Consider the following 20,654-nt stretch of genomic DNA (forward strand, 5'->3'; position numbering starts at 1 on the left):
GAGCTTTTCCCCTAAGATCAGGATCAAGATAGTATGTCGTCCACTTACACCACTTTTATTCAACACAGTACTAGAAGTCCTAGCCACAGCAATCAGACAACAAAAAGAAACGAAAGGCATCCAAATTGGAAAGGAAGTAAAACTTCCACTATTTGTTGATGACATGATATAGTATGTAGAAAACCTTAAAGACTACACCAAAAAATTACTAGACCTGATCAATGAATTCAGTAAGGTCACAGAATACAAAATCAATATACAGAAATCCATTGCATTTCTATACAGAAATAATGAAGTAGCAGAAAGAGAAATTAAGAAAAAAAATCCCATTTTTAATTGCATCAAAAATAATAAGATACCTAGGAATAAACTCAACCAAGGAGATGAAAGACCTGTCCTCTGAAAACTATAAAACACTGATGAAAAAAATGGGTGAGTGAAATAGGGGAAGGGGATAAACAGCATACTTATCATGATGAACACAGAGTAATGTACAAAACTGCTGAATCACTATATTGTACACCTAAAACTAATATAACACCATATATTAACTACGCTAGAATTTTTTAAAAGTTACTATCTCAAAAAAGAAAATTACCTTTTAATTGCAAATTTAATTGGCAAAAAAATAAGTTGTGAGTCTCTACCAGAGAAAATAATTCAGCAACAAATACAAGATTATTGTTCTCATTTTGACATTAAGATATGCTATCTTCGTGGTAGCCCTACTTATTTTACCAGCACAACAATATTAAATACTGTCACATTAGGTGAGCACTTAACATCTGTGAAATCATAAATATGTATGCAAATATAATAATTGAAATAATAACCCAGAATGTGGCTACATTAAGTTATTAGATTATTATTAAAATAAAACACACACAATTTTAAATTTCTACATAATACTCATGGTCCATGAAATTTCATTCTCTGGCCACAGTCTGAGAAATAGTGCACTATACCATAGCAACAATTAGCGTGAGAGCTATAAATGATGTTGATGTGAAAATGAACTAGAGATACGCAGGTTCTAGCTGAGATGTCAATGAACATCTGCTAGAAGTCTCATTTTGCTGCAAATATTATCCCTCCACTAGTTGATGAAGCAACGAGGGACTATTACTCTGGATTTAACTTTGACCAAAAAGAAAGAACTGGTTCATGAAATTCAAGTGACAGGAACCTTGGGAGAAAGTCAACTTGTCATCTTAGTGCTTGAAATAGCCCAGAAAGAAAACACTCAGTGCAGTCTGACAGGTAGCTTGGACTTTAGAAAGCAGATTTCAAAAATTTCAGAGAGATCTGAGTGATTCCATGACTTCATGTCTTTTAAAAAAATTGGAGGCCTTGAAAAACAAATTCTGATGAGAAAATTATAAACATCAACAACAAGGAGGAAACAAAAGGGAACAGTATATAAAGGGAACTAACAGCTATATATATTTTCCTGAATGCACTATAAGGAGGGCAAAAAGAAAGGATTACAATTTTGAACATCTTTATGTGTATAAAAGATGCTAAATCATTCACATAGAGGTATCTCTACATCCATTTTACTGATGAGGAAACTGAGGCTGAAGGAGATTACACAGACTCCAGAAATATAAAGTCTAGTATAGAGTTACGAGATAACTAAAGATAATAAAAAGTTCTGTCAGCCATGAGAAAGATACTTTTTAAAAAAAGAAAAATAGTAAAAAAAAAAAATAGTTAATTCCAGTACTCGATGCTGATTGTTTCATATTAATCAAAAATAATAAATAAGCAAAAGGAATTAGTGCTTACATTCTCTATGATGGAAATGCATCTTTATACTACTAAGGATAAAACAAATGCAAATAAAAAACACTACACAGATATACTAGTCAGATAAAGGTAAGTAGTAGAATTGAAAAGTCATTTAAAAAAAATTTTTTTTAAAGTCATTTTAAGGCAGACTAGCATTAGCATCATGGCAAATCTGAGCCATTTGTACACTGACATCATGGAGAAACAAAAGCCTTAACTAGCCCAAGTGTGCAAGTATTCTAAAAGCAGCAAGACCATAAGGCACGCACATGGAGAAAAGTGTAGAGGTGAGACCTGATATCCCAGGAAAAACAGGGACTAACTTCAGGTACTGACTTTCAAGCTCTAAGTGTCCTGTGTCCAGACTGCCCAGTTCTGATCCTTGAATACTCAAATGACACACCAAGCATAATTTGGATACCTACTGGGTTATCTGTATTTTATCTCCAGTTCTGGAAACTCCATTCTACTTCCTGCCATCCACATTTCAATAGGGTAGTCGTGTTCATACAATATAACTCCATCTCCTGACAATACTGATTAATTCAGACATAGAAACCTTAACCAAGAGAAACAAAAACACTCTCTGCATAGAATATGGACTAAGAGATTTCAACCTAAAATAAGCTACTTACTGAAACCTATAAAATAGGATATAAATTTGAGTGTTATTGGTAGTAGCCACTAACTACTTCCAACTAGAAAACATAGAAATATCTCCCCCCCAAAAAAAAGTGACATGAAGAGAAAAACAGAGATAACAGATGGAGAGAAATTACTGAGTTCCCTTCAAATAGACTGGTATGTGAGTCATCTGAAATACAATTGTATCCCTGCCCTTGGGTACCACAAGACAACCTCTGTTTATAATTATAGCACCAATGGATGATCATGGTGACTGGGAAGAATGCTAAAAAAAAAAAAAAAAGATATATAGAAAGATGCTGAGAAATGATTTATTTTACTGAATTCCATGTAAAATTAAAATGTACATATAAAAATTACACATCTTAAAGCATTCTATCAATTACCAGCAAAATTCCAAGACATATAATTAGACAGATGGCTCATGAACACCTAGAAAAGGAAATGGTAATCACCAAGAGCCACTTTAAATTCACTAAGAATAAATTATACCAAATTAATTAAATTATATAGACATAGTGAATCTGCATTTCAATGAGGCATTTAATGCAGTGTTCTGTTGATGTCTTTTTGGACAAGATATATATAAAGAGGATGTTTGTAAATTATGTGGTACGTGTTAGTTGAACAATTATTCTCAAACCATGACAATTACACGGCTCATTTTTGAACCTGTTGTGAGCCTTATTCACAATTTTGAATTAAAAAATGGATATAGATGTAGAAAGATGTGTATTAATTTGGAGAAATAGTCAAGTATTGAATAATAGAATCATGATTAAAAAATCAGTATTTTTTTCATTATAAATGTTGGAACAATGGATCAAATTCAGTAAGAAGGAATTCTAGAAGATAAATATGAAGTCTAATACTCCTGGTTAAAAAGTCAACCTCACAAACACAGAATAGCAAAGATTACAAAAAGGAAAAAAATTGGAGACGGTGTTGGGTTATAGACATTGAGGAAGGTATATGAAATGGTGAGTGCTGTGATGTGTATAAGCCTGACGATTCACAGACCTGTACCCCTGGGGCAAATAATACATTATATGTTAATAAATATAATTAATAAATTTAAAAAAAAATTTTTAAATAGGAAAAAATATCCATATACTTTGAGGAATGGGACTATACCTTGTAGGTCCATATTCACATCTCCCAACACAACTCCTGGAACAAAACAGATGCTAGAATTAGACAATTTTTTAATCAATGAGAGATTCAGTATGAGCCAATAAATGTCATGCACATTTGTTGCATTTACACAAAGGCAGTATTTAGGAAGGAAGTCAATAATGTCCCTGTACCTTACACTGGTAAGATCATATTTGGAGCACTGTGTCTGTTTGGAAGCCATATATTAAGTGGAAGACTGATAAACTATAATGGTTCCAGAAGACAGTAAACAAGTGAAAAGACAGTATTCTTGTGTTGGTCAGAGTTCTTCAGAAAAACAGAACCAATAGGATGTATATATTTACATATATATATATATATATATATAGAGAGAGAGAGAGAGAGAGAGAGAGAGAGATTTTAAGAAATCAGCTCATGCAATCATGCAATTGTGGAGACTGGCAAAATCTATAGAGTGTGCTGACAAGCTGGAGACCCAGGGAAGAGTTTATGTTGAAATTCAAGTCTGAAGACAATCTGCTGGTAGAATTCCCTCTTCCTGGGTAAGGACAGTCTCTTTCTTAAGGCCTTCAAATGACTGCATGAAGCCCACCCACATTATAGAGGACAATCTGCTTTACTCAAAGTCTACTGATTTAAACGTTAATATCATCTAAAAAATATCTCTAAGCAACATCTAGATTAGTGTCTGACCAAATATTTGAGTGTCAAAGCCTAGGCAAATTGGCCCATAAAATTAACCATCTCAACTCCACTGTCATATGATAAATGGTTAAGGGAAAAAGAGATAATTTAACTTGGAAGAGAAAAAAGCTGGGGATAGAACCTGTTTTTAAAACATTTCAAATTTTAAAGAAAGAGGGATTAGACTCAGCCATTATAACTCTAAAGTGTTATTTTAAGATGAAGGGCAAAAATTACAAACGAATCTTTAACAGCTAAACTATCTAATTTAAATGAGAAGTAAGATGTACTTAAAGAAAAAAAAAATATGTGGCAAGGTCCCAATCCTCAAGGAAATTTAAGTTTAATTGTAAGAGTAAAAATGCAGGTATTTAAAAAACACATTAATTCATTGAACTAATATTAGTTACTTATCATTTTCTGTACATTAGCAATACTGTAACAATCAAGAAAATTTGCCTGCCTTTATATAGCTCATATTCTCATGGAAAGATACAGAAAATAAATAAAATATATAGCATGTTAAAAGTGATAACTTCTAGGGAGACTGAGGAGTCTGGCTCCTGCTTAAAAACCTAGGTGTGGGGCACCTGGGTGGCTCAGTGGGTTAAAGCCTCTGCCTTCAGCTCAGGTCATGATCTCAGGGTCCTGGGATCAAGCCCCGCATCGGGCTCTCTGCTTGGCGGGGAGCCTGCTTCCCCCACTCTCTCTCTCTGCCTGCCTCTCTGCCTACTTGTGATCTCTTAAATAAAAACTTTAAAAACAAAACAAAACAAAAAACCTAGGTGTGATTTTTCACGCCTGATCATCAGCAATTACAAAGGCCTTATCTGGCAGGTCTCATGGAGAATAGCTGCCCTCCCCACATCAGACCTGGTGTACAGCCAGTGCACTGCAATCTGAAGTGAGTTACAGTCAAAGTTTCAGGTCCCTTGGTCAGCCATACTCTTATTCTCATCCACATACTTACTAGCCCAAACACCTTCATGTCAAGGTTTATTAATCAGGGGTCTTCATCTGAGGCTTTCTCCAGGTTACTCTGCCTACAACTCCTTATGGGGGGTGAACTATGCTTGAAGACACTTTTCTCCAGTCTTAATCAATACTCAGTACTTTTAAACTCCTAGTCTTTTTCTCTCTCCCATCAGCTTTCAGGTCCACAAAATTGCAGGAACCTTTTGTTCTCAGTGCTGCCTCAGCAGTGAAACCCCCACATCTGTGCTGAGCTCCATTACCCTTGACCAGTGTGCTTTTCCATAGGGAAAATGAAAGAGGAAGGAGCCCATGTTTTCACAAGCTTAGCTTCTTGCTTACACTATAGCAGTCAGTGATTAAAGGTTTAGTTATTCCTTTCATTTTGTCTTATCATCATAGTTGGCTACTCTGACCCCTAACAGTTCATCCTCCCCCATAGTGAGCTCCATAGAGCTCACAGAGAAACTATCTTGGTCAGTTCCAACTTCTATAACAGAATCCTACAGACTGGATGGCTTAAACAACAAATATTTATTTCTCATAGTTCTGGAGCCTGAAAGTCTCACCAGGGCGCCAGTATGGTCAGGTTCTTGGCAAAGGCCCTCTTCCTGATTTACAGATGGCCATATTCTCAATGTATCTTCACAAGGCAGAAAAAACACAGATGATCTCTCTCCTTTGTCTCTTCTTATAAGGGCACTAATCCCATTCATGAGGGCTCCACCATCATAACCTAATTAAGTCTGAGAGGCTCCATCTCGTAAAACCATCACACTGAGGGTTAGGTTTTCAGCATGTTAATTCTAGAGGGACACAATATTCAGTCCATAAGAGAGGCAAAATTAAAAAAAAAAAAAGGAAGATAAGGAGGGACAGGAGATGAGATATCATAACATAGAAACCTAAGAAAGCAATACTTGAGTAAACACCTGAAGGCAGGAGAGAGTTTGGAGGACACCCAGGCAAGAGCACTGTGGGCAGGGTAAAGCACAAAGACAAAGACCCTGAGGAGGATACAGGCCTTTGTTAGACACTGGCCAGATGGAATAAAAATAATAATAATAATAATAATAATAATAATAATAGAAGAATGCAAGAGGTCTTGCTTCCACAGTTCTTTCAGTCTGTTAAGGAAGAAAGAGAGAAAGGAAAAAAGAAAGGAAGAGAGAAAAAAGCAAGAGAGAGAGAGAGAGAAAGAAAACAAGATAGAAGACTGTGAAAAGTGCTATGGCAGAAGAAAAACAGGGAGGCTCTGGAGACATAAAGCAAGGAAGCCCAACAATCATTGAGTGGTCATGATACACATCCCAGAAGTCAGGATGTCTAGTCAGAACACAACAAGAATAAGAAGCAAGAAAAAGGGTCAGAAAGTGTCCCATGATATTTAACAAAAACAAAAACAAAAAAGGTTAGTGATCAGGTAGGGAAGTCATGCTGCACTACTCTAGGGGACTCCACTCACAGCACAGTCTTGGCATCATGCAGTGCACACAGGTGAGGCCTTATATGATGAAATCAGGAGCTAAAATCATGCTGGTTTGGGGAAATCAAAACATTCAATGTAACTAAAGTACAGACTAGGAATAAAATGCCAAAATCAAGAGGTAAGCGAAGATTGACATAAATTTTTCTAAAGTCACAAAAATATTTTAAATAAGATATGAATACGACAAAAACTCTGGTTATTATGCTGCAATAAGTGATTGTAACAAGGAAAACCAGTGATGAGACTACGGTCAGAGATAAATTTTCTCGGCTTGGAATTAGGGTCTTAAAAATAGGGTTTTAAAAAAGAGTAGAAGCAGAAAGGGCTGGGAGCCAGTTGAATGTGCATGAGAGTAAAAACAATTAAGGATTATCCTCTGGGTTTAATGTGGACTCCTACAACAACAGTGACAACATTTCTGATGTATAGAACAAAAGAGGCCAACTAGGTACTGTATACAAGATGATCTCCTTAATATGGACTTTATGTACTTAAAGTGCCTGCATAGGATCCAAGTAGAAAAATAAATAGGATGAAATATTAATAGATAATCCACAAAAGAAGGGTTCCTTGGTCAGATATATCTAGAATAATACTACATATTAATCCTGCTCTTAAAGATCTATTCAATTATTTATTCATTCAACCTATATTTTGTGGCTCCTACTTTGTGCCATAAACTATGTTTCACTCTGAAATATAGAACTAAATATGAACTAAATACGATGAACATGGTCTCTGACTTCAAGAAGCTTACAATCTATGAGTGATAGATGAATCAAACAAATAATTATTTAAATTATAATCAGATAATTCTACAGATGAGTAGTATAAAGTCTCAGGAATGTGTAAGACAGGGACAAATCTAGCCTGAAGAGTCCCCCTGTCAGTCTCACAGGAATGTATTTAAATCCTACCATTGTGAAACCCACCAAAATCATTTAAATAAGGATTATCAAGGGTTGCTAGATTGTTTTTAAGCATGAAAGTTGTTTTATTTCCTCTATAAATATATATTCCATGTAAAGAGCAAATTTTGGAATGTAGTTTAAAAAACTTCTCAAGAAAGAAAACAAGGGAAAATGTTATTAATAAGTACTTGAGTCTTCATTGCCAAGTTTTCCTTTTCTTCAAAGAATAAACAAGACCAGAGCAGGACACTCAGGTGCTTTGCAGCACACAAAGTAGAACAGCCTGATTAGATAAACAGCAAGCCCAGCGAGCAATTCTGATCAGTTGGGCATTCAAAGAGAAACTGTAAGAGTTACTTGCACTGAGTCACTTGACCACCCAAATCGCTTCCATTTTCTACTTCACAAACTGAAAGTGATGACATTCATTTCTCTCTCTTCCTCCCATTCTAGAGACACAGCAAGGTTGTCATAGCTGTGTTTAATGAATGAAAGAATGAATAAACTCTGATCTCTTTGGTATGTGTAATGAATAAAATATTATTGATATTAATAATGAAATAGTTACTCAACTTTCAACTGGCACAGATTGAGATTTCATTTCTTATGTCTGCAACTGTTTTTTGAGTTATCAAAGGACTTTAAAAATCAGTTGAATGTTCAGCCCGAATATATTTATATATTTTTTTTCTTTTTTGGTAGAAGTGTAAGTCAAGGATATTGGAGCTAGAAATATGCCCTGGGAGAACCATGATTTAGTGTGTCTTCTCAAATCTTCCCTCTCTCCCTGCTGCTCTTGTCCTCCCAAACACACTCTACTAAATTCTTAGCCAAAATTTTTACAAGACAATTTACATGAGAGCAATTTTAGATACTGAACATTTATGGATCCTCTGAATACTAGAGTAAATAACTGTAATTAGATTAATATGCAATAATTAAAAATAATATTGCATTTAATGGTGCAGGAAGATTTTTAAAACATGTTAACTAAAATGCAAATTCAAAATAAAATAAAATAAAATGCAAATTCAGTGTAAGCTCCCATTTTTGTTTAAAAAAATGCATGTGCACAGAGACATAAAGTTTTACTTTTCAATTGTACTACTAGGTATTTACCCAAAGAATACAAAAATACTAATTCAAAGGGATACATTCACCCTGATGTTTATAACAGCATTATCTACAATAGCCAAATTATGGAAAGAGCCCAAGTGCCCACTGACTGATGAATGGATTACATCTGAGTAATGGTATATTTAAGAGGGATATATATACATATATATATATATATATATATATATATAATTATATACCTATATTACATATAATATATACAATGGAATATTACCCAGTCATAAAAAAGAATGAAATATTGCCATTTGCAACAACATGGATGGAACTAGAGTGTATTGGGCTAAGTGAAAATAAGTGAGGACTTCTGGGTAGCTCAGTCGGTTAAGCGTTTGTCTTGGGTTCAGGTCATGATCCCAGGGTCCTGAGATCAAGTCCACATCAGGCTCCCTGCAGGGAGCATGCTTCTCCCTCTGCCTCTGCCTCTCTCTCTGTCTCTCATGAATAAATAAATGGAATCTTAAATTAAAAAAGTGAAATAAGTCAATCAGAGAAAGATATGATATGATTTCACTCATATGTGGAATTTAAGAAAACAAACAGGCGAAGGAAAAATAAAAATTAAAAAAAAAAAAAACAGAGAGGGAGGCAAACCAAGAAACAGACTCCTAACTACAGAGAACAAACTAATTGTTACCAGTGCGGAGGTGGGTGAGAGGATGGATGAAATAGATGATAGCGATTAAGGAATGCACTTGTCATGATGTGCACCAACTGTTCTACAGAAGTGTTAAATTACTGTATTATACATCTAAAACTAATATGACACTGTATGTTTAATAACTGAAATTAAAAAGAAACTTTAAAAGTTTTACTTACTGATGACTAAAAACCAGATTTTTTTTATTCTCTATATTTTCAAATTTTTCTATTTACTGTTTTAAGAAAGTATGTGAAGAACTAAATTAAAAGTTTCAAATTCTTTTTGAATAAACATATTTTGAGGTGATACATATGAAGTTTTATTAAGAACAGCTCTGTTGGATTTATAAATAGTTCAGAATTGTATTCACTGTTAGCTTTATATTTGTAAAAGCTTTTTTGACATTTGGTAAATATTCTGTTCAATAATCTTTCCATTGTTGCCTTTCCTAATACCCTACACTCACTCACCAGTTTCACCACTCACTAGCAAAAAATAAGCAGCAATGGCAATCACTTGCTGTGTTTCAGAGATTTGGTAGTTAAATTCTTCAAGAAAATCAGCTGCAGGCTGTACATTCTGAAATAAATTCTCTTGGTGAAGGATCTAGGTAAAGAGCCCTAAGCAGTGAAGGCCAGTTTACATGGGAATATCAAGCACTTTATACAGGCTCTTGAAGAGAGAAATGATGAATAGAGCCTTTTTAATGACTAACCCTGTCTTTTTTGCCAAACTATACTTTGCTCCATGTAAAAGAATTCCTGTATGAAAGAGACATTAAAGTGCCAAACTGACTTTCATGGGTCTTTGAAGTCTCATAACTTCATAGTAACGCACCAGAAAATTTTCATTAACACTGTCTATGTACCCTCAAGAGAGAGAAAGAGTTTTTGTGTTACACAGGTGGTACTAGAGAAGTGAAGGATACAAATGGAAATACATTTTTTTCTGCATTAGAAATGTTTACAAAATAGATAGGGAGACAGGCAACCAATCATAATGCAAAATGGAATAAACTAATATAACCTTCTGAGGATTAACTGGCTTTAAATGACAGGAAAGAAAGTAGGGAAAAGATATTCCAAGTTCATCAGGACCAAGAGCATGAGGGCATGAATATATACAGTATACTTCGAAAAATGACTAAAAGCTAAGCATAATGGAAGATTGCATTGGGAGGTGGTCTATACAAGCAGAACGAAATCAGTCTTGCAGACTGCGAATGCCATTTTAGGATATGTGACTTTATTTTATAGGCCACAGGCAGACACCTAAATTCTTTATTGAGCATAAAAGGTGGAGTAGTATATTCAAAGGCTAAAGACAGATACCAGTTGGAAAGTTACTGGAATACTTTGCGTATGAGATGCTCTCACTACATGCAGTATTAGAAAAATAGTTGAAAATAAACAATAAACTGATGAAGCACCATTGTACAAGCAGAACAAATAGGATTTAGTAATTTACCAGTAGTGTGGGTGAGGGCAATGAAGATTCAAAGATACCTGACCTTCCTTGTATGAGTGACTGGGAAGATGAAGTACCAGCTCCACTGGATTAAGTTTAATTGGGCTTTGAGACATCATGCAAATTTTGGGGAATTAGAATTAGAATTTCAGGAAAAACATTATTTGAGTAGCCAACAGTGGTTAAATATAGCAGAAAAGTTGGGGAAGCTGAGGCCTATAAAGAAGGACTAGAACTGGCAAACTATACATTACTGATGACCTCTGAAAAGCATTTTCAGTAAAATGTGGAAGAAAGAAGCAATAAAGAAGCATTTTAATGGATGGTTAAGAAATGAAGATAGCAATTTCAAACAGTCTTTCAAAAATTTAATAAAGTTAAGAAGAGATATGAGGTGTCAATGTGGCAGAGAAGCAAGGCCTGAGAAAGGGTTTTTGTTATTTGTTTACACTTGAAATATGGGAGACTTTGATATATTTGTTGACCAAAGAAAATCTAGTTAAGATAAAGAAACTAGTTATAAATTGAGTGATAAATTATGGATAACAATTATGGAACTGTGGATAGTAATGAATTCAATCAGTAAGAAGAATGAATTCAATCAAGGACAAAGGAACTAGCCCTGGAAACTAGGAACACTTTTTCTATAAAGCGAGGACAAATAATGTGCAAGTCCAGAACAAATCAGTTTATTGGGAGGGAAAGAAGTTGAGAACAGTATGTTGGCCTGTTTCTTTACTACTAAAGCAGAGAGCAACTCTATGGCTTAAGATAATACATGGAGTTAATAACTTTATATCATAATGATGGTTCACACAACAATCATGAAGCTTCAGAAAACTTTAGTTGGAACATCTAACATAACTGGACAGGTAAGGGTATAGCTCACAGACCCAGAAGATAAATGGACCACAAGAGAAACAATTACTACCACTGCAATTATGTTTCCTTAGGAAAAACATTTTAATTAAGATAAATTCAATCTATTTAGTGCCTGAAAAATCCAGTTACTATATATGGGTCAGGGAAATACACATCATACCACTGCTTTTATGTAAGCCTATTTTCACAAGCACCAACAGTCTCAGAAAAAGATAGTGTCAGTGAGATGAACAGCTAGGGAAAATGCCATCGTCTTCCTATTCAGAATTGGGTGTGACCACAAGCACAAACATGTTACTTAACCTTCTGTGCCTCTTTTTCTTCAATGACACTGATCTGATAGGTTTGCTGTGAAGATGAAATAGCTGTTACACAATAAGAACCCATGAAAATTAATCACCATTTTCTTCTTCTCCAGCTCTCCTCCTCCTTCTCCTTTCTTCTACTTCACCATAATTCTTAGTTAATTCCCTCAGCAAACATTTATTTATGACTAACTATATGCCAGATAGTCTACTACCCTGGATATATAGTGATGTACAAAATATACATGATTCCTGGGCTCTTTGACCTTGCAAACTAGTACAGCAGGCAAATGTTGGGCAAACAAAAATATAAATAAAAATGTATTTTGTATTTTCAAATCACTTTAAATATATTTGTATATAAATATAAATAAATCTATGATTAAAAATTGTGATATTTCATTGAAAGTAGCAGGAAGCAAGAAAAGAGACTGATACAAATAATTATTCTAATGTGGAGGCAAGGGAAGGACTCTTTGAAAAACTGACAGTTAAATGGAGATACAAAAATCCCCAAATTTTGAAAGAATGGATATTACTTAATTTTCCAAAAAGTATTATCCAAAATTTATTTGTTCCCAATCAATTCAACTAGTTAAAATTTTAAGTGCTTTACCATACACTTTATACTTAGAATTCCTGTGCTGAAAAAAAGAAAACAGAAAAGTCTTTCCTTGAAATCCAAGATTGTTTCTATAAAAAACAAGTTAATCAACTAAAAAGTATAAATTCCATTTAAAGAAATTGACTTTATTTATTTAGAGAGAGAGAGAGAGCAGGGGGAGGGGGAGAGAGAGACTCTTCTTTTTTTTCTTTTTTCTTTTTGATTTTATATGAACATATATTTTTATCCCCAGGGGTACAGGTCTGTGAATCGCCAGGTTTACACACTTCACAGCACTCGGGAGAGAGAGACTCTTAAGCAGGCTTCATGCCCAGCACAAAATCCAACCTGGGACTCGATCTCACAACCCTGAGATCATGATCTGAGCTGAAATCAAGAGTCAGATGCTTAACCGACTGAGCCACCCAGGTGCCCCAGTAAACGAAAAAATTTGAAAGAACTTTAAATGAGTGTTACATGTTTTAACTAATTTTCATTAGACTAGTTTATGTAAAGGATACGATCTAAAGCTAAATCAGCCAAATATATAACCTTAAGGAAACAAGACTTTACACTGAAAGGACAACTAATTATAATTAATTTGTATAATGTCTGTCATGAAGGTATCACTATAATGTTGTCTGGGTGTCAGGAAAAGGTTCTTAGCTCTGCCAGCAGATATAATATGGGAAGGTTAATTATATTTAGGCTCTAAGACTGATAAAAACATCTACGCTAAAACATTCAAAGAGAGGAGTTGGAAAACTATAATGAGATTATACAGACTTCAGAATTTGAGGTTAAGTAGAAACAGTAAAAGACCAATTTTGGCTAAACTAGTGATCAAAATCAGAAAATAAAAAGAGAAATAGTAAGTCTGATAGTTAAGTCAAGAGGGTTGATTTCCTTTTACTTAATCAGACTGCCAAAATGCAGGAGGTCAGAGAAATAAGGCAATAGCCATGGTTTAGCTTCAGAGCTTAGAGAAGGAAGAGAAATTTTAGGGCCTACCTCTACTTAGGGGATGTCTTCACTGCCAAAGGACTTGAAATATGCAATTGAAGCCAAGTTTACTGGCCTTTCTTGAGGGCCCTGACATTCGTGATTATTGGTATACTAAGCATGTAAGATCTCTTGAGAGTAAATCTGCTTTTATAAACCTTATATTCTGATTTTCTAACACCTAACATCATTCCACACAAAAGAGAAGAACAGTGGAATTTTGTTGGGTATTTTACAGCTAACAATTGAACTGAAGCCACTGTCCACAGTGAAGAAAAATATAAATAGGTAAATAATGAATCAGATACGATTATGTCAATTATGTATTATTATCAGGTATAATCTAAGCAAGACATATATTAATTACAATATAAAAAAATTCAATATACTTGGTTCCCTAATACAAAAATAAAAATAAGTACAATTGAAGTATACTTGAAGAAATAAATCAAATATAGTTAAAGACAGGCACCAGTTTCTGTAATGAAGGTAGCTATCAGCTTCAATATAAAAGTGACTAGCTCAAACAACAAATGTACGAAGTAGATACACTGCAAATTTGCTCCTTTTCATTAGTTTGTAATATTAGCTTGAATTCTATATTCATATGTAATGTGCGTTTTTCTACATTACAACAATTACCAGTTGATGATTGCCACATAAAAGAAGTATTTTAGGAGCTTTTACCTCTACCTATCATACTTCTTTGCACTTACTGGGTTTAAAATCATGGCATCATTTCTTTGGAAAATCTTTAATTATACTTCATTGCTTTGAATAATTTTTATGTACCCTATGAAAATTTCACTGAAAAATTAAGTTGGTGAAAGTTTACTTTGGATGTTATCATTTTAAATCATTTAGACAACACTCTGGTTTTGCTAAATGGTATAACAGACAAAAAGCCTAAAATATTTAATAGATTAAACTCTTTTGGCCCTTCTACAAATCATGTAAAATCAGGGGGCAGATGGGGAAGGAGTCTCAGGGAGGCAAAACTAAATTCAAGACTTAAATATTTCTATGTTGAAATTTAGTCCACAGTGATATATATACAAACTGACTTCTCATTGAGATGAATATCAATAAATTGACTGACCTGAGAGATAAATATTGATTTTAGCAAGCCCAAGGTCTGCATTTATACCAGACAATTCTTCTTGATATTTCCTAGGATACAGAGTCAATAGATGAATTGTTATATTTACATTCTGAATAATTTCCCGAGTCTGCAGGAAAGTAAGGTTTTTCATTCTGTTTTGGAGAAGTACTGACCAATTTACATCTATATTTTGTGAAATGCTTTCTAAAAAATACCCAAATGGAATATCGCTGTATTTGTTGTTCTAATATTTGATTCACATTAATAACACTGAATATCATTCCCAACTCACTGCTGTTATTTATATTCAATATCTTTCCATTTAACAGATTTCTTTTTATATGCTTCCATTATATTCAGACAACTTTGGCATGAAGCCAACACATATGGTCACTGAAGCTAGCCCAGAAAAAAAAATTTAGCCACTATTTAGCCATAATTATTGTTTGTAAAACCAATATATTGTCCTGAGTTCTGAATCCTAACTATCATTTTTCAGTCTCTATTCCTTTCTTTTTTTCCTGGTTACTTATACTGTCTGCTTTACTTCATTTCACTACACATGAATCTTTCTGAATCTCAAAGTTAAAGAGCATTAAATAGATTCCCTGAACCTTAATGTTGAGAAGACATTAATGAAAAACAGGATGTCCATGTAATGTAACTTGTCACTATTCACCCCAAATCCTCCCTAGTGGATTCCCATGAGGAAACTGTCATGCCACATTTATACATTTTTTTGTTTAAGCTGCTCACCTAAACTTTAGAGAACTTAATAAAGTACGTCTAAAAATAATAGCATATACTTCACAGAAATTGAATTTTCCATTAAAAGTTACCAAAACAGGGGTGCCTGGGTGGCTCAGTGGGTTAAAGCCTCTAACTTTGGCTTAGATCATGATCCCAGGGTCCTGGGATCCAGCCCCGCATCAGGCTCTCTGCTCAGCGGGGAGCCTGCTTCCTCCTCTCTCTCTGCCTGCCTCTCCGCCTACTTGTGATCTCCCTCTCTGTCAAATAAATAAATAAAATCTAAAAAAAAAAAAAAAAAAGATTTAAAAGTTACCAAAACAAATGGATAAAAGCTTGCATAGTTGGAATGAAAAACAAAGTGAAGATGTCAGCTAAAGGGAGATAAAAGATGGAAAGAAAATTACTGTGTCATCAAAAAGATAATGAAATTTAAAAGAAATAAAAAAAGATGAGACATTTGTAGAACATAAAAAAAGTTTGTCTAGAGCCAATAAAAAGAAAGAAACTTTGTTGAGGGAAATGTCACTAATTAAGTATTGTTAAAGCTGAAATGAACATTTTACATTATGCTTTTATAGGCTAACAAATTAAAAAAAAAGGTACTTAAATAAGCAATATCTAGTCTTCCACAGATCAGGGTACAGATTGTATGACATTATCTCTACAGGAATACAACCTAATCATGTGGTGCTATGACACCATGAGGCAAAGTGAAAATGCTTTTTGGAAGAGACTTTGAACTTGTATGCTACATACAGAAGGAAGCAAATGCATTTTTTAATCTGTGAAAAGGATGAAAAGGCAACACCTTTGAAAGTAATCTACAAAGAAACAAAAAAAAACAATTCTATCCCAACCATTCTAGCCTGAGATTAGTCTCATTATTAGCAGAAGTTAAAAATTATAATTATAACCCAGAAATAAACCCACAATTCTATGGTCCATGAATCGTCAACAGAGCAGGAAAGAATATGCAGTGGGAAAAAGATAGTCTCTTCAACAAATGGTGTTGGGCAAACTGGATAGCAATATGCAAAAGAATGAAACTGAACTACTTTCTTACACCATACACAAAAATAAACTCAAAATGGATTAAAGACCTAAACGTGAGGGGCACCTGGGTGCCTCAGTGGGTTAAAGCCTCTGCCTTCGGCTCAGGTCATGATTCCAGGGTCCTGGGATCAAGCCCCGCATCGGGCTCTCTGCTCAGCAGGAGCCTACTTCCCCCTCTCTCTCTCTGCCTGCCTCTCTGCCTCCTTGTGATCTCTGTCTGTCAAATAAATAAATAAAATCTTTAAAAAAAAAAAAAAAAAGACCTAAACGTGAGTCCTAAAACCATAAAAAATCCCAGAAGAGAGCACAGGAAGTCATCTCTTTGACATCAGCAAGAGCGACTTCCTTCTAGCTATGTCTCCTGAAGCAAGGGAAACAAAAGCAAAAATAAGCTCTTGGGACTACATCAAAATAAAAAGCTTCTGCACACCAAATAAACAATCAACAAAACTAAAAGACAACCTACTGAATGAAGAAGGTATTTGCAAATGACATAGCTGATAAGGGTCAGTATCTAAAATCTATTAAAGAATGTATCAAACTCAACACGCCAAAAAACAAATAATCCAATTAAAAAGTGGGCAGAAGACTTGAGCAGACATTTCTCCAAAGAAGACACAGAGATAGCCAACAAACACATGAAAAGATACTCATCGCTATCAGCAGGGAGATGCAAATGAATGCTACAATGAGATATCACCTCTTACCTGTCAGAATGACTAAAATCAACAAGAACAAACAAGTATTGGAGAGAATGTGGATAAAGGGGAACCCTCTTGCACTGTTGGTGGAATGCAAATTGGTGCAGCCACTGTGGAAAAAGAGTATGGAGGTTCCTCAGAAAGTTAAAAATAGAACTGCCCTGTGATCCAGCAATTGTACTAGTAGGTATTTACCCAAAGAATATGAAAATACTGAATCAAAGGGATACATGCACCCCAATGTTTATAGAAACATTATCTTCAATAACCAAATTATGGAAAGAGCCCAAGGGCCCACTGACTGACGAATGGATAAAGAAGTAGTGGTCTGTGTGTGTGATATACATATGTATGTATGTATCTATATAATGGAATAAAACTCAGCCATAAAAACTAGTGAAATATTGTCATTTGCAATGATGTAGATAGAGCTAGAGAGTATAAGCAAAATAAGACAGTCAGAAAAAGACAAATACCATACGATTTCACTCTTTTGTAGATTTTAAACAACACAACAAATAAGAGAAGGGAGAAAAAAATGAGACAAACCAAGAAACAGACTATAGAGAACAAACTGATGGTTGCCAGAGGAAGGTAAGTGGAAGTATAAGGGAAATAGGGGATGGGGATTAAAGTGTACACTTACCATGATGAAAAAAAAAAAAAGAAAATGATAAAAATTATAATTGTCGGGGGCGCCTGTGTGGCTCAGTGGGTTAAGCCCCTGCCTTCAGCTCAGGTCATGATCTTAAGGTCCTGGAATCAAGCCCTGCATCGGGCTCTCTGCTCAGCAGGGAGCCTGCTTCCCCCTCTCTCTCTCTGCCTGCCTCTCTGCCTACTTGTGATCTCTCCGTTAAATAAATAAAAATCTTAAAAAAAAAATTATAATTGTCATAATTTTATTAAATTGTATTTTCAAAATATAACCTTATACTGCAAGACAGTATAATAACAAGTAATGGTGAGATGTCATTTGTCATAAGACTGACAAAGATGAAAATACTACCAATAAACAGTGTGGGGAAACAGAGTTGCTGTAGTATAGAACATGAACATCTTTGTGGGGAACAACATGATGGCAGCAGTGAAATGTTAAATATAAATATTCTTTAATCCAACAAGCCCATTCCTAGAAGTTCATTCTAAATAGAGATTATAATATGGATGTAAAGATATACTCATAGTAGTGGTGCTTGCAATAGCAAAAAAAAAAAAAAAAACCAAAAAAACAAAAAAACAGCAACAACAAAAAATGGACCTAAATGTTTCATCAGTGAAACAGAGTTCATTAAATGGGATGGTCAGTATTCTTTAACAGTGGAGATGCCTTATTCATTGATATGTCTTAAGGAGATCTTCTTAAGAAAAATAAAATTTATATATACATTTATCATGTTTGTATATACATATGTATTTGCAAATGTGTGTATGTGTGTGTGAATTTTATTTTTCTTCTTTTATTATACCTTTTTGCATTTGCATTTTATACAATGAGCATATATTTACTTTTCTAAACAGATAGAGTAAAAAATAAAAAGAAACAAGATATTGTATTGTATACATGGAATCAAGAAGTAGAGAGAGAATGACCTGCTTCAAGGTTCACAGGTAGTTAACAACAGGACTAGTACTAAGGCTCAGCTTACTATGATACCTCAACCTGTATCCAAGGAATAATAGAAAGGTTTGAGTTTGTCCCCCATTAACATGCATTAATATACAAGATTACACTAAGCTATAACACTTCCATTTGAAAACAGATAAGAAAGAGTCAAAAGAGGGTAAAACAACCATAACATAAATCCTAGAGATCATCATTAATTCAACTTTGAATTTTTTTATATGATGATTATAAAATTCACTCTGTGCCTATTATATTAGCAAAACCTCATGTTGCTGATAGCCAGCAAAGGAACCTCAAATAATATAATATACAAAAAATATATATATAACATATAAATATTATATATTTGGTTATTAATATATAAGTATTATATATCAATATATAAATATAAATTAATATTATAAATTAATATGTAAATATTACATATTAATATAATATATAATATACATAATATATAAAAAGAAAAACATTATATAAAACACAAGAAGAAACTGAGGCTCAAGCTTGATTTCTTCAAGCTCACAATAAAATAGAATACCTGTAAAATTGGAATTATAATTGAAATGGCAATCAAAGGAGTATAGAACATATTATATCTATCAATAGTGCATGTTATTCAAAGACAAAAATTTATTAAGCATCTGAAGCTGCAACTCCAGCCTGTTAATGTTTATTGGTGTCACTCTTTTGCTTTTGTAGACAGTTCAACAACTGACAGTTCTACAATTTATCTTTATATCTTCTCTGTCTCCATACCAGCACCACAGAACACAAATGATTTATCTGCCTGAAGGAAAACCACTCTAAGTCCCAAATGCAGATACTCGGTTTAAAAGAAAAAAAAAAAAAAAAGGTAGGGACGCCTGGGTAGCTCAGTTGGGTAAGGTCATGATCACAGGGTCCTGAGATTGAGCTCATCAGTTCTGGGATGGAGCCTCATGTCAGACGCCCTGCTCAGTGGGGAGTCTGCTTCTCCCTCTGCTCCTCCCCACTGTTTGTACTCTCTCTCTCTCTCTCAAATAACTAGAGAAAATCTTTTTTTAAGTATCTTAATGTCATATTCCCTCTAAGACTTTTACCTGTGAGAATTTACAGGATCATGGCATACAATCAAAATAAATTAATACACACATTGGGGCGCCTGGGTGGCTCAGTGGGTTAAAGCCTCTGCCTTCAGCTCAGGTCATGATCCCAGAGTCGTGGGATCGAGCCCCATATCGACCCCATATCGGGCTCTCTGCTCAGCAGGGAGCCTGCTTCCTCCTCTCTCTCTCTCTGTCTGCCTGCCTCTCTGCCTAATTGTGATCTCTGTCAAATAAATAAATAAAATCTTTAAAAAAAATAAGTTAATACACATATTAACAAAGTTGAGATTTATAATTAAATAAAACAAAATTGCATTAAACAACACTAAAATAAAGTACCAGAAATACGACCAGATATTTAGGCATAACTGGGGCAAAAGCGATGCTAACAGTAAATTTTACTTTTACCTTACTAATGGCTCAGTTACCCTAACCTTGCCCAGACGTCACAGGATTTAACTCTGTGACTTAATAGAGTCAATGAAAGGTGGCTGCCAATACAAGAGTTTTCTCTGCCAGGATTTTGCCTCACTTGAACATACAGCCCAGGGAATCAGAAAGTCAGGGCAATGTTTACCTCGTTAGTCACAGGATGACTTGTGGGGGGTATTTAGAAATGAAATAAATCATCTGTGGCTCTCGCAGTAGAGGAGAGGAGATTCAAAAGTACGTC

Source organism: Lontra canadensis, unplaced genomic scaffold (genome assembly GCF_010015895.1).
Source record: "Lontra canadensis isolate GAN:19392208 unplaced genomic scaffold, GSC_riverotter_1.0 scaffold12, whole genome shotgun sequence".
Taxonomy (NCBI): domain Eukaryota; kingdom Metazoa; phylum Chordata; class Mammalia; order Carnivora; family Mustelidae; genus Lontra; species Lontra canadensis.